Raw genomic sequence first — 12818 nt, forward strand, 5'->3', positions numbered from 1 at the left:
GGAGATGGATCTCTGTGAGACTGAGGCCAGCCTGGTCTACATAGCAAGTTCCAGGCCAGTTAGGTCTGGACCTTGTCTCAAAAAAATAAAATGCCACTTCTTGGCTAGTGAGATGGCTTGTTTGGTAAGAGAATTTGCTACCAAGCCTGACCTGAGTTTTGATCCCCAGAACCTACATGGTAGAGAGAACCAACTCCCACAAGTTGCCCTCTGACCTCTGCACGTGGGCTGTGGCATGCATGCACATATGTGCAGGTATGTGCACAATTAAATATTACACAAATTTAAAAAATTATAAAAACATATAATTTCTTTCCCTTATCCTGGTCATGTAATAGCTAATTTGCTCTGGAGGTGATACATGCCCACATCTTAACGTGTTTTCACTGAAGAGAAACCATGTATTTGTGAAGCATGTTGCCATTCCCCTAGTACCTTCCCATTCACCGTGTAGGGACCCTTAAATAACCGGGTAAATGATACAGATGCTAACCAAGATTCATAGTTGGAGACTGTCCCACACAGTGCTATGCCAAGCTTTTCTCTGGGACGCCGTTGTCCTCACAGCAGCTTCATGGGGCTATTTCTGTCCTGTGGCTGTGAGGCTTACCATACGCCAAGCACAGTTCCTACTGTGCTACCTCTCAACACCAGAGCAACCCTGTGAAGTAGGTATCCTTATTTCACAAAGGGGAAATTGAGGATTTATCCAAGACAATCCACCTGAGTAGCAAGTGGATTCAACCCCATGTGGCCTGGTTCTCCACAACCCAAGACATCTAGGGTCCAGCTCACCTTTTGAAAAGCCCCTATGAAGGTTCATTGTATCTGTTGTATTGCTTGGTTTTTGTTGAGACATAAGAGCTCAAGCTCATCTTAAATTTACTATTGTGGCTCAGGGTGAACTCAAACTTATGGCAGTCCTCCTGCCCCTGCCCCTGGAGTGCTGGGATTTTAAGTGTGAGCCACCACATATAATTTAGCTTCACTGTGTGTTGACTTCCAGAGAGTGACCAAGTCCTTTTGCTGACCCCTAATCAGTGTCTCCTACCTCCTTGTATGGCATTCTAAAACTGGCTGCTCTGGACTTATCCTCCCTCCCTACAACCACCCCTTCCACCCCACAGCTCATTTTATAACCATACCTTAAGAGTGCTTTTACCTTGTAAGTGTGCATTTTTCTGCCTATGTTCAGGGACCTCACCAACTACGCAACTTTGGCTATCCAAAGCTGGCAGGTTAGGCAACAGGGAGGTGGCTGGGGGGACCCTCATATTGGCAGAGTTCGACCCTTTTGGCACTAAACTTGACACTTTACAAAGCATGTTTATTCATGGTCATGTTACCCCTGTTAGTGCCCACTTAGACAAGAGAAGATGGACATTGTGAGATTTCCTGCAAAATCACAAAATGGGGATAAGCAGTGGCTCAAGACGCCTGGTCCACTGAGCCCTGCCCCCCCCCATGCTTCTCACCCCAAGTGTACTGTAGGTGGTAAGAAATGACCCCCTGGAGGCATGCACAGCAGTCAGACAGCACAGCCCTCTCCTGGCTCAGCCCCTAGCAGGCACCTGATACCTGGTTCTCAAGCTCCTCACAGCTGACCACCTCTTATGCCCTCCACTGAGAAGATTAAGAACGTTAGGCATAGGGACTAGCCAACCCTCTCCTTGTCCAGGGCCCCAGATGGCATGTTGTGTCCTGTCCCCTTGAATCCTGAGAGTCCCGGGTTACACCCCTGGGACTCTCCTCTTCCCCAGTTCCTCACTGTACCTTATGTCTAGCTTTTTGCCACCCTAGAGACCTTGTATCTCTTAAATGTATTTCTCTTCTTTCTCTAACAAAAACCACCTCCATCACTGCCCTGGATCTTCAAATAACATCTTTACTGGGATTAAAGGTTTGAGCCCGGGTGACTGGCTCTTCAAATAGCTTCAGTTCTTCTCTTTCAAGGCAAGGTTTTACATATCCCAGCCTAACCTTGAACACTAGATGTAGCCAAAGGGAGCACTGTTCTCACAGGTATGTACTACCATGCCCAGTTTATGTGGTGCTGGGGATTGAACACAGGGCTGTGTGCGTACTATGAAAGCATTCTGCCATCGGAACTATATCACCAGTCTTAGATTTGTGTGTGTGGGGGGGGGAGGGTTGAGACAGGATCTGTAGCACAGAGTAGGAGAAACTCAAAATCCTCCTGCTTCATCTTCTTGAGTTGGAATTACAAGTGTGCATCATTACATCTGGCCCCCATCTTAATTTTTTTAATTTATTTAAAAAATTTTAGTTTAATATGCATGAATGTTTTGCCTGCATGTATACAAGTGCACCATGTGAATGCAATACCCACAGAGACCAGAAGAGGGAGTCAGATCCTCTGGAACTGGAGTTATGGATGGTTGTTAGCCACCATATGGGTGCTGGGAACCAAACCCAGGTCCTTCGCAAGAGCAGCCAGTGCTTTTAACTGCTGAGCCATTTCTCTACCCCTCTACTCCATCTTTAATGTGCCCTCCCCCAGACTTGAAAGTGGTCATGGCTTCATCTGTACTTAGCCATGTTGCCTGACTGCTATGTTGGTCTACACTTGTGCCTGATCGCCCCTCACAGGTCAGGGATGGTAAATACATACTAGACACCAAAGGGCTCCCTCCACAAAATCCAAATGCTGGTCCCTAGCTTGATGTCTGAGGGTAGTGAATTCTAGTATGTCTGTTGGTTGGGATTTCTGGGTTAAAACAATTAAGGGAGAAAGGCATCCCCTTCAGTAATGTGGGGGATATGGTGGTCTTGGAATGTTTAGTCTTGGCACAAGCTCCCAGAGATAAATGAGGGGGCAGTTGTGGATGGGGGAGGGACTTGGGGTGGCTTTGAAAGCAACTTAAAAGGAACACAGAACAGCACAGCGGGGCTCCGGGGGCCCTCTGCAGAGGTTTTTTATTACATTGTTTTGACTTTGAAATAGAACTGAAAACTTACTTTAGTCTAGCAAGACCAAGCCAGAGAGGGAGTAATCTTACTGAAATCCCAGGTGACAGCTACCATTCTACAAGGGGTAGGGTATAGGGAAGGAGCCCTAAAAATATGTGACGCCCTGAAATCCCTTCAATACAAGGGAAGCTTGCAAAACCAGGGGCACAGGTGTGTGGTAGGGGAAACAGGAGCGCCAATCAATTAGCAGGGCTTGTGTCCTCATCAGCGGCATTCAGGGCCTCGACCCAGGGATTTGGACAGGTTTTTTTTTTTAAATAGAAAAAGGGAAAGGAGCGAGAAGGAACATTTTGCATGCAAATAGACCACTGCCAGAACAGCCCATTAAAATGTAAAAACTCCACATTCAGCTGACAAAACGGTGCAAACCACAGCGCTAAAGCGCACATCGAGGGCCCTAGGAACAGCGAGGGCTGAGCGGCCTCTGTCAGCAGGTCCCTTCTCTGGTTGCCATGGGGACTCCACCGGGGCTTACTGAAGGTATTTCCTGAGGAGAAAGGCAGCGCACACATGCCACCGCAGCCCGGCTAATCCTGACAGGAAGCCATTGCCATTCAGGAGCCCAGGGGCCTGGGGCCGAAGTTTTGTTTTTATTAAAAAAAGATTTCGGTCTTTTGTGTGTCCCACCTCATCACTGTAATTTAGTGCCGAGCTGCCTGCGCTGGCCAGTCATAGCCAGTGTCCTAGTGTCCGCCCCCACGGCCCCCCAAAATCAGTTCCCCAGGAGCTGGGCAGGAAATTGCTGGTAGAATCTCTCTTGGAAGCTCCGGTCCAAGGGTTTTGCTTCAACCTTAAAACAGACAGGGATTGCAAGTCACAATTGTGTTTGGGGCTCAAACTTCACCTAAGAGGATCATGGCACCCGACAAGTACTTTTCCCTCCGGAATCTGGTCCACTCACCTCCAGTAGGTACTAGTGTCCCCCACTCCTACCACAGCCCAGTCCAGATGGAAGGACTGTAATTAAGTGATTAACAAAGGAATGCACTAAGAGTTGTCTCAAATCTCCCTCTCCCCACTACAAAAGTTCTGGCTTCAATTGTTTCTTGAATGCATCCTGGACTAAGCAGAAAATAAAAACTCTTCCCCCTAGACAATTCCTAACACACTTTGCTCCTCTCCCTCCTAGGTCACCAGCCAGGAAAAACCCAAGACTAGTGGAGGTGAAGGTGTTCTGCAGCTACAGGAAAAGGGTGGTCAGAGCTCATAGCCTAGGAGATCTGCGTCACCATCTCTCATTTGGCACCAGAAGATTATGCCTTGGCAGATTCAGGAAAGAAAGCCAACACAGCTGGTGGTGGAGACAGAAACTCCTGTGTGACAACTGCTTCCTAGGACACAGTTTAGTGTCCATTAACATTTCCTGAGCACCTTTAAGTGCGAAGAGACATTCCCAGTAGAGACTGAAAAGTGAAGCACTGTGTGACTGGAACCCTAGTCTATGTGTTTACAAATGCTCGTGACCACCCCCACCCTCAACATGCCCTGAATCAGAAAGGAAAACAAATCACTTCAATTCTGGGTTATGATTTGAAGTTCCCAAATCTGTGGGCCTTAATCCAGTGGACCTAGTCAGGTCCTGCCTTTGCTCGTCAAAACTACAATTAATCACCAACTGATACAATGTCCAAGAACATCTCAGCCCAGTGTAAGGGGTTAGAAGTGGGGAGGGCCACAGTGGTCCTGCTTTGGGAGGGGGGTAGCTGGACCCTTCTACCGATAGCAAGGAGCCCAGGCCTCCCAGCCGTGTGTCTGCAGCTGCGACCTGTCATGCACTTCCTGGTCTGGGTTCTGTAATGGAAAGATCATTAAGTGTGCGGGAGGGAGGGGAGCGAGCAGAATCTACAGCCAAGAGGTAACCGTGCAGCTCCCACTCTCTGCAAGGCCCTGACCTTAAAGTCCGGGCAGGTTCCTTAAAGAAAGGAATGTACTGCCCTGCCCCCAGGCGACCCAAGCCTCCCAGAGCTGCCCATCCCCCAGGCTGGGTAGCACAGGTTGTGGAGAAGGAAAAGGCCAGCAGCTGGGCAGGAGAGGGTGCAGTTCCCTAAACTTGCTGATCCATTGAGTTGGGGCTTCAGCTGTTTCAGAATGTGCCTTCTGCCTTCCAAAACCAGATGGTGCTGCAGTGCACAATTTACCATGTGCTACCATCGTCCCCTGCTGTCCATTCTTGCTGTGCCAGTGGGTCTGCAGCAGCCAGGTCAGAGAGCCCCCACATTAGACCACATACTGCAGGATGGGGGGAAAAACGGCTTTCTCATAAAGGGTTATTTCATAAGAAATGCTCAGGGCTGGAGTTATAGCTTAGGGGCGGAGCACTTGCTAAGCATGCTTGAGGCCCTGGGTTCCATTCCCATTCTTTTTTTAAAAAAGAAAAGTACGGGTGGTAGCACAGTACCTTTGATCCCAGGCAGAGGCAGGCAGATCTCTGTGAGGCCATCCAGGGCTCCATAGTGAGATCCTGCCTCAAAAAACAAACAAAGCAAACAAAAAAAGGGACCCTTACTGTTACATTATAAGAATAAATACAGTAAAACCTATTAAAATGAAATAATGCAGAATGGTGATGTGAAGGGCTAGAGAATTGGTTAACTGACTAATAGGCAGAGTGTGTCAGGGAACAAGAAAAGTTCTAGAAATGGCTGCATGGCAAAATGAATGGGCTGGGGAGGCGGCGGGTACGTGTAAACCCAGCATTCCAGAGACTGGAGCAGACCTGCCACAACTGCCAGGCCGGCCTGGGCTACATAGTGAGTTCCAGGCCAGACTGGGCCACAGAGTAAAACCCTGACTCAGAAAGAAAAAGTGCAGTGAAGAGACAATCAGCAAGCTAAGAATGCTTACTGCTGTAGCAAATGATCTGGGTTCAGTTCCCATACCCACACTTGGTTCACAACTGCCTGTCACTCCAGTTCAAGGCGATCCTATGCCTGTTCTGTTCTGAGCACCTGCATGCGCATGGTACGCATAAACTCATGAAAACACACATAAGTAGGTTTTTTTTTTTTAAGTGAATGAACTTAATGTCACAGAACCATACACTTAAAAATGGTTGAAGTGAGCCAGGCATGATGGCACACACCTTTAATCCCAGGCAGAAGCAGGTGGGACTATGTGAGATGGAGGCCAGCCTCATCTACATAGCAAGTTTCAGGCCAGCTGGGACTAAAGGGAAATTCTATCTCAAAAAACAAAAACAAAACCAAAAGGTTAAAGTGGTAAACTTTATGTTACATATATTTGAACCGAATAAAAAAGTTAAATGATGATATCAAAGACTGTTAATATTAAAAATGTGTTATACGATAAATTATTTTAAAAGGGAGGGAGTGCTGAAGAGATGGCTCAGTAGTTAAAAGCAATAGCTGCTCTTGCAGAGGGCCAGGGTTCAATTCCCAGCACCCACATGGCAGCTCACAACCGTCCTAACTCTAGTTCCAGAGGAATCAAACACCATCTTCCAACCTCTATGGAAATTGCATAACATGGGTGTACATGCAAGCAATATACTCATACACATAAAAAAATAAATAAAAATTCTTTTTAAAAGTGCTTACCTGGCAAAGAGAGTCAATGGCCCTGTGACCCTGTGCAGTTTCTAAAATCGGAGTCGGGTATGTATACTGGTTCATGAAATCTAAAGATCTGGAAACCACAGATCAGTTCTACAGATTTCCAGGATGGAGTTTCATTTACAGCCTACCTGTCCAGAAGCCAAATTCATACTCCACCCTCCACAGCTTTTGTATACACAGCATGAAAGATGATCATGTACTACTACTCTGTTTTCAGAACTCACAAGAGCATGGTGCTGGGGGTTTTCCGCCTGAGATGGACTAGCTCTTAGTAAAGCAGGTGATAAAATTAAAGAGCTAAAGAGCCCAGAGTCTACCTGCCTTTTCTGCCTACAGGATCCAGAACCACGAGACTCCTGGGGCAGATTCTTACCCTCAGTAAAGCCAACACTCCTGATGTCCTCAGGAAAGAAAAGGTTAAAATCAACATAGTCCCAAACTCAGCTGAAGTTGCATGTGGTTGTTACTGGCTGAGAAAAAATCTGGTGGGCGCACTCAGCAGCCTGACCCTACTAACACTGTGATTCTCAGCAAGTCATTTCCCTTTCTGACTTCAGTCTTTCCTTGTAAAATAAGAAGCTAACTAAGGCTGACCAAGATCCCTTCCAGCTCTAACCAATGTCCCAAGTTTCAACTGGGCCTTAGATCAAGAAGCATGCCCAAGCAAGAGAGCTCCCTCTGAGGTGAAGCAGGGCAGAGAGCGGCCTGAGGCAGCTGTCCTTAAAGAAAAGGGACCCTGTCCTGGTCACAGAGGTCTGGCTACTGGCACTTGCAATAGATGCTCTTATCTGAACCAGTTCTCCTTGGTCCGTGGGACTGCCTCCTGAGGCAGAAAACCCAGGTATTCAAGGATTCCCAGCACTGTCCTTTTTTGGTATTTATGGGTACATGAGAAGGTTAGACAAACACATTGGGAATCTGAAGGTGGTGAAGAGTTAACGTGTTAAGACCACTTGAGGCTGGGCATGGTGGAACAATGTAACCCTAGCACTCAGTACTCAGGAGGCTGAAGCAGGGGAGTGCTAAGCTGGTGGCCAGCCTGGGGTATATATATAGCAAGACCCTGTCTCAAAATAAGAAGGAAGAAATCCTTCAGGCACTAATATAACTTTTGGAGGCCAAAGGAACCTGACTCTTTGAGGTTCAAAAATCTAATTTCTTATATTATTATTTTATGTATATGCATGTATTGCCTGCATGTGTGTGAGTGCACTCGTGTTGTGCAATGCCTGTGGAGGACAGAAAATCGTGTTGGATCCCCTGGAACCGGAGTTACAGGCAGTTGTTAGCCACCATGTGGGTGCTGGAAACCAAACCCAGGTCCTCTGCAAGAGCAGTCAGTGCTCTTAACCACTGAGCCATCTCTCCGGCCCGCAAAAGCTAATTTCTAAACTATAAAGAAACCTTAGCAGGACATGGACATGCCTTTAAGCCCAGCACTTGGGAGGCAGAGGCAGGTGGATCTCTGTGAGTTCAAGGTCAGTCTGGCCTACTGTGCTGGACAGCTTTGGTGTCGACATACCTGGGTTGAGGGAGCCTCAGTTGGGATACTGCCTCCATTGAACTGGCCTGTGGCCATGTCTATGGGGTATCTTCTTGATGAGTGATGTGGGAGGGCCCAGCCCACTGTGGGTGGTGCCACCCCTGGGCAGGTGGGCCCGTGTTGCATAAGAAAGCAGGCTGAGCAGGGGCTGGGGAGCAAGCCAGTAAGCAGCATTCCTCCATGTCCTGTGCTCCAGCTCCTGCCTCCAGGTTCCTGCCCTGAGTTCCTACCTTGGGCTCCCTGATGAACTGTGACCTGGGAGATGTAAAACAAACCCTTTCCTCTCCAAGTTGGTAGTGGTCAGAATATTTTGTCACAGCAATGGAGAAACAAACTAGGACACTTACATAGCAAGTTCCAGGCCAGTTGGCTCAGCACCATGAGACCCCATTTCAAAAAAAAAAACCTCTTAATTCCAAAAGCCATCCCTGATGTTTTATAATATAGACACAGAGGTTATTAAATATGGAAAGACGGGACATCTGAGAAGGACCTGTGTTAGGGCACAGAAGAGCTCCGATATATGATCATGATTGATTATTTCTCACTGTGTCCCTTACCCTCTGCTGAAGTTTTCATTCCCAGCTTCCTTGCCCCCTACCCCCCCCCCCCTTTTTTTTTTGAGCCAGGGCTTCAACTATGATGTAACCCAGGCTGGCTTCAAATTCCAACCTCCTGAATACTGGAATTACAGATGTATGCCACCATGCCTGACCAGTTTTTCATTCTTTTTTTTTTTTATTTTTTTTTATTTTTATGTGTATACATGTATTGCCTGCATGTAGGTAAGTGCACCCGTGTCGTGCAATGCCCAAGGAGGACAGAAGAGGCTGTCGGATCCCCTGGGACTGGAGTTACTGATAGTTGTTAGTTGCCATGTGGGTGCTGGGATACAAACCCAGGTCTTCTGCAAGAACAGCCAGCGTTCTTAACCGCTGAGCCATCTCTCCAGCCCCCAGGTTTTCATTCTTAAAACTAGAAATTTTAGTATTTAAAAAAAAAAATTAAAACGGATTGTTACTTCCCACTAAGTATTATAATGCCTGTGTGTAATACATACAACTCCAACTTACAATGATTCAACTTAAGATCTTTCAACTAGGGACTTGAGAGATGGCTCAGCAGTTAAAAGTATGTCCTACTCTTGCAGAGAACCTGAGTTCAGTTCCCTGGACCCACAGAGAGTTGTTCATAACCACTTACAACTCCAGCTCTGGGCACACAATATTCTTTTCTGGTGTCCAAGGACACCTATATACATGTGCACACAGACAGACACATACACATGGTATACTGTATTGTTAGTATTTTGTGGATTTAGATACTTAATAAACTACAAGATATATTTTAACCCTTTTTCATAAAGCAGATTTGGGAAAAGGACGCTAGAAATTGAATCCAGAGCCTCATACATGTTAGGCAAAGACTTTGTTATTAAGTTGCATTGTCAGTCATTAAAATTTTCATTTTGAGACAAAGTTGCCCCCGCCTGCGGGGACCCTGTACAGGTAAGACTCGAGGGGGACCACTCCCTGAAAGGAAAAATGGGCGAGAAAGAGTAGACGGAGCCCAAGCAAGTCCACTTGTCAAGGGTTGCTTTATTGTATTGCAAGCTTTCCTTATATACAGTTTGTATTTAGAAGGGGTTGAAGAAGTTGGTCAAAGGTTACAGCATTTTTATGGGTATGGGGTGGGGGACTGAGCAACGTGACTGACCACCAGGTGTTCCAAGAGATTACTGCATGACTTATCTTTTCCGAGAACTGTTTGCAAGGGGAAGAGAAAGATAACCTTGCCATAAATTCTTTCTCAAGGTTACTAGTGCAGGCAGAATGTCCTGCTTAAGTCAACTGTTTGTAGAGCCATATAATATTTTTTGGTAATGAAAGTTGTTTCTCCAGCTCCCGACACAAAGTCTCACTAGGTTGCCCAGGCTGGCCTCAAATCCTCCTGCCTCAGCCACCCAAGTTGCTAGGATTACAGAATTATGTGTGACCACAAAATACATAAAATAGGCTTAGTGTTAGACGATTTTGCTAACCTTGAGGTTAAGGTAAGTATGATAAACACATTAAGGTAAGCTAAGCTAAGCTATGATTTTGAGTAGATTAGATGTACTAAAGCATTTTTAAAAAAAAAATTAATTGAAATAATTTTATTATATTTATTTTATGTGTATACATGTATTGCCTGCATGTAGGTAAGCGCACCCCTGTCGTGCAATGCCCTTGGAGGTCAGAAGAGGCTGTTGGATCCCCTGGGACTGGAGTTTCAGACAGTTGTTAGCTGCCATGTGGGTACTGAGATTCGAACCTGGGTCTTCTGCAAGAACAGTGAGTGTTCTTAACTGCTGAGCCATCTCTCCAGCTCCCGTACTAAAGCATTTTTGAAATTTTATTTATTATGATTATGCGCATTGGCATGTGGCGTGGCCTGCATGTGGAAGACAAAAGACAACTTTGTGGAGTTGGTTCTCTCCTTCCATCTTTCAATGGATTCTAAACTCGGGCGACCTAGGCTTTCACAGCAAGCACTTTACCCACTGAGCCAACTTGTCAGCCTTGACTATACTACACTTTTAGTCATTATTTTAGAATGTAACCCTTGTTACATTAAAAAGCTCACCCTTGGGCTGATGAGATGGCTCAGGCTTGCTGCCACTTCTAATGACTTCAGATTGATCCTGGGATCCATATAGAAGGAGAAAACCAACTCCTGCCAGTTTCCTCTGACTGTCACACATGAGCCATGGCACTCAAGCACACACCACACATACACACACACACACACACACACACAAACAATAAATAAATTTAATAAACATTTTTTTAAAATTTCACCATAAAATGGTATTGCACACTTATACTTTCAGTACTGGGGAAGTAATTGGATGTAGAAAGATTGGGAGTTCAAGGCCAGCCTGGCTTACATGAGATCCCATCTCAAAAAAACAATTACAGGGGCTGGAGAGATGGCTCAGAAGTTAAGAGCACTGGCTGTTCTTGGAGAGAACCTTGGTTGGATTCCCAGCACCAACATGGCAGCTGACAATCGTCTATAACTCCAGCTCCAGGGGATCTGACACCCTCTTCTCACCTAAAAAAGCACTGCATGACATAGGTGCACTTATACACATGCAGGCAATACACTCACACAAAGAAAATTTAAAAATGTGTATTTTTTTTTTTTGGTCTTTTTGAGACAGGGTCTATAGCCCCAGCTGGCCTGGAATTCACTATGTAGTCCAGGATGGTCTTGAACTCACAGAGATCTGCCTGTCTCTGCCTCCCAAGGGCTGGGTTAAAGGCATGTGCCACCACATCTGGCACAAAATATATTTTTAAACAAAACAAAAAGGGCGCACGCCTTTAATCCCAGCATTTGGGAGACAGAGGCAGGTAGATCTCTGTGAGTTCAAGTCCAGCCTGGTCTACATAGTGAGTTCCAGGACAGCTGGGGCTACAGGGAGACCCTGTCTCAAAAAGACCATAAAAAAAAAAAAAAAGTTCACTGTAAAACAGCATTCCATGGCACACCAGAAACAACCTCACAGCCTCCGTCTTGTTAGTTATATCCTTTTCTTTTGTACTAGATTTAATCTTATGTTGACTTACTGTGGCCCTAAAATCAACAGGTATACCATACACTATTCATATAGCCTAGGCATGGGGTGGGCTACACTACCTAAGTCTTCATGAGAATACTCTTGTCTTTGCACAGTGGTATGTATAAATATTATCATACACACACTAACAGGTGTGCTAGCCATAGCCTACCGATGATAAGCAATTTACCCTTTCAGTTTGAAGGGGTCATCTTATGCTGTTTGAGGTGTCCTCATGTAACCATTGTCTTTATTGGATGTGAGCTCTGGATAGCACTTCCTAAATGAGTCATTCACTGTATTTGCAAGTCTATTAGAGTTAATGCTGGCTAAGACTAAGCCTGAGCCTTGGTAAGAGCTGAGGTGGAAGGGGCTCATTCACGCATTCATGGGGGATTCTAAGACTTTGTACTTTCATGCCAAAACACTGCACAGTCCAAGTGATTTCGGAAGTAGAAGCTATTTGCCAATTTTCAGTGCGTGGTACTCTGTCCCCAGGGCATGACAGACAGTACGCCACAAACTAATAAGTACCTTTATTTTAATTAATTTGTTGGCTGGTTGTTTGGTTTTATTTATTTTATTTATGGGGGTGTCACCTGTGTGCATGGCACACATGTGGAGGTCAGAGGACAACTGTGGGAGTCAGTCCTTTCCTTCTACCACGTGGATTTGGGGATTGACTTCAAGTCATCAGGCTTGACAGCGAGCCTCTACCCAGTGAACCATCACAAGCCCTCGACTGGTTTTTGAAACAGGGTCTCGCTATGCTGCCTGGCTGGCCTGAAACTTTACTATGTAGCCAGTGCTGGCTGGCATTGAACTTGTGACCCTTCTCCTTCCCAAATGCCGAGATTACACGTATGAACAAAACTCAGTATCCTTTCCCTCCCCTCACTCCCCCTGAAAAAAACAAAACAAAACAAAAACCTGTTTGTTGCTTAAAAAGACAACACACCGGTAACTTCAAAATAAACTGTTAATAATGTCATTTCTATCTATCAGACCTGGATGGACCACAATCATGTAAAACATGCTGGGCAGTGTGTGTGGCAAGACACACCACTATATTTCAGGCCAGGCATGACTTATGAAACAGTCCTCT

The sequence above is a fragment of the Nannospalax galili genome, unplaced genomic scaffold (assembly GCF_000622305.1).
Source record: "Nannospalax galili isolate Female #2095 unplaced genomic scaffold, S.galili_v1.0 scaffold5303, whole genome shotgun sequence".
In the NCBI taxonomy this organism is placed as follows: Eukaryota; Metazoa; Chordata; class Mammalia; order Rodentia; family Spalacidae; genus Nannospalax; species Nannospalax galili.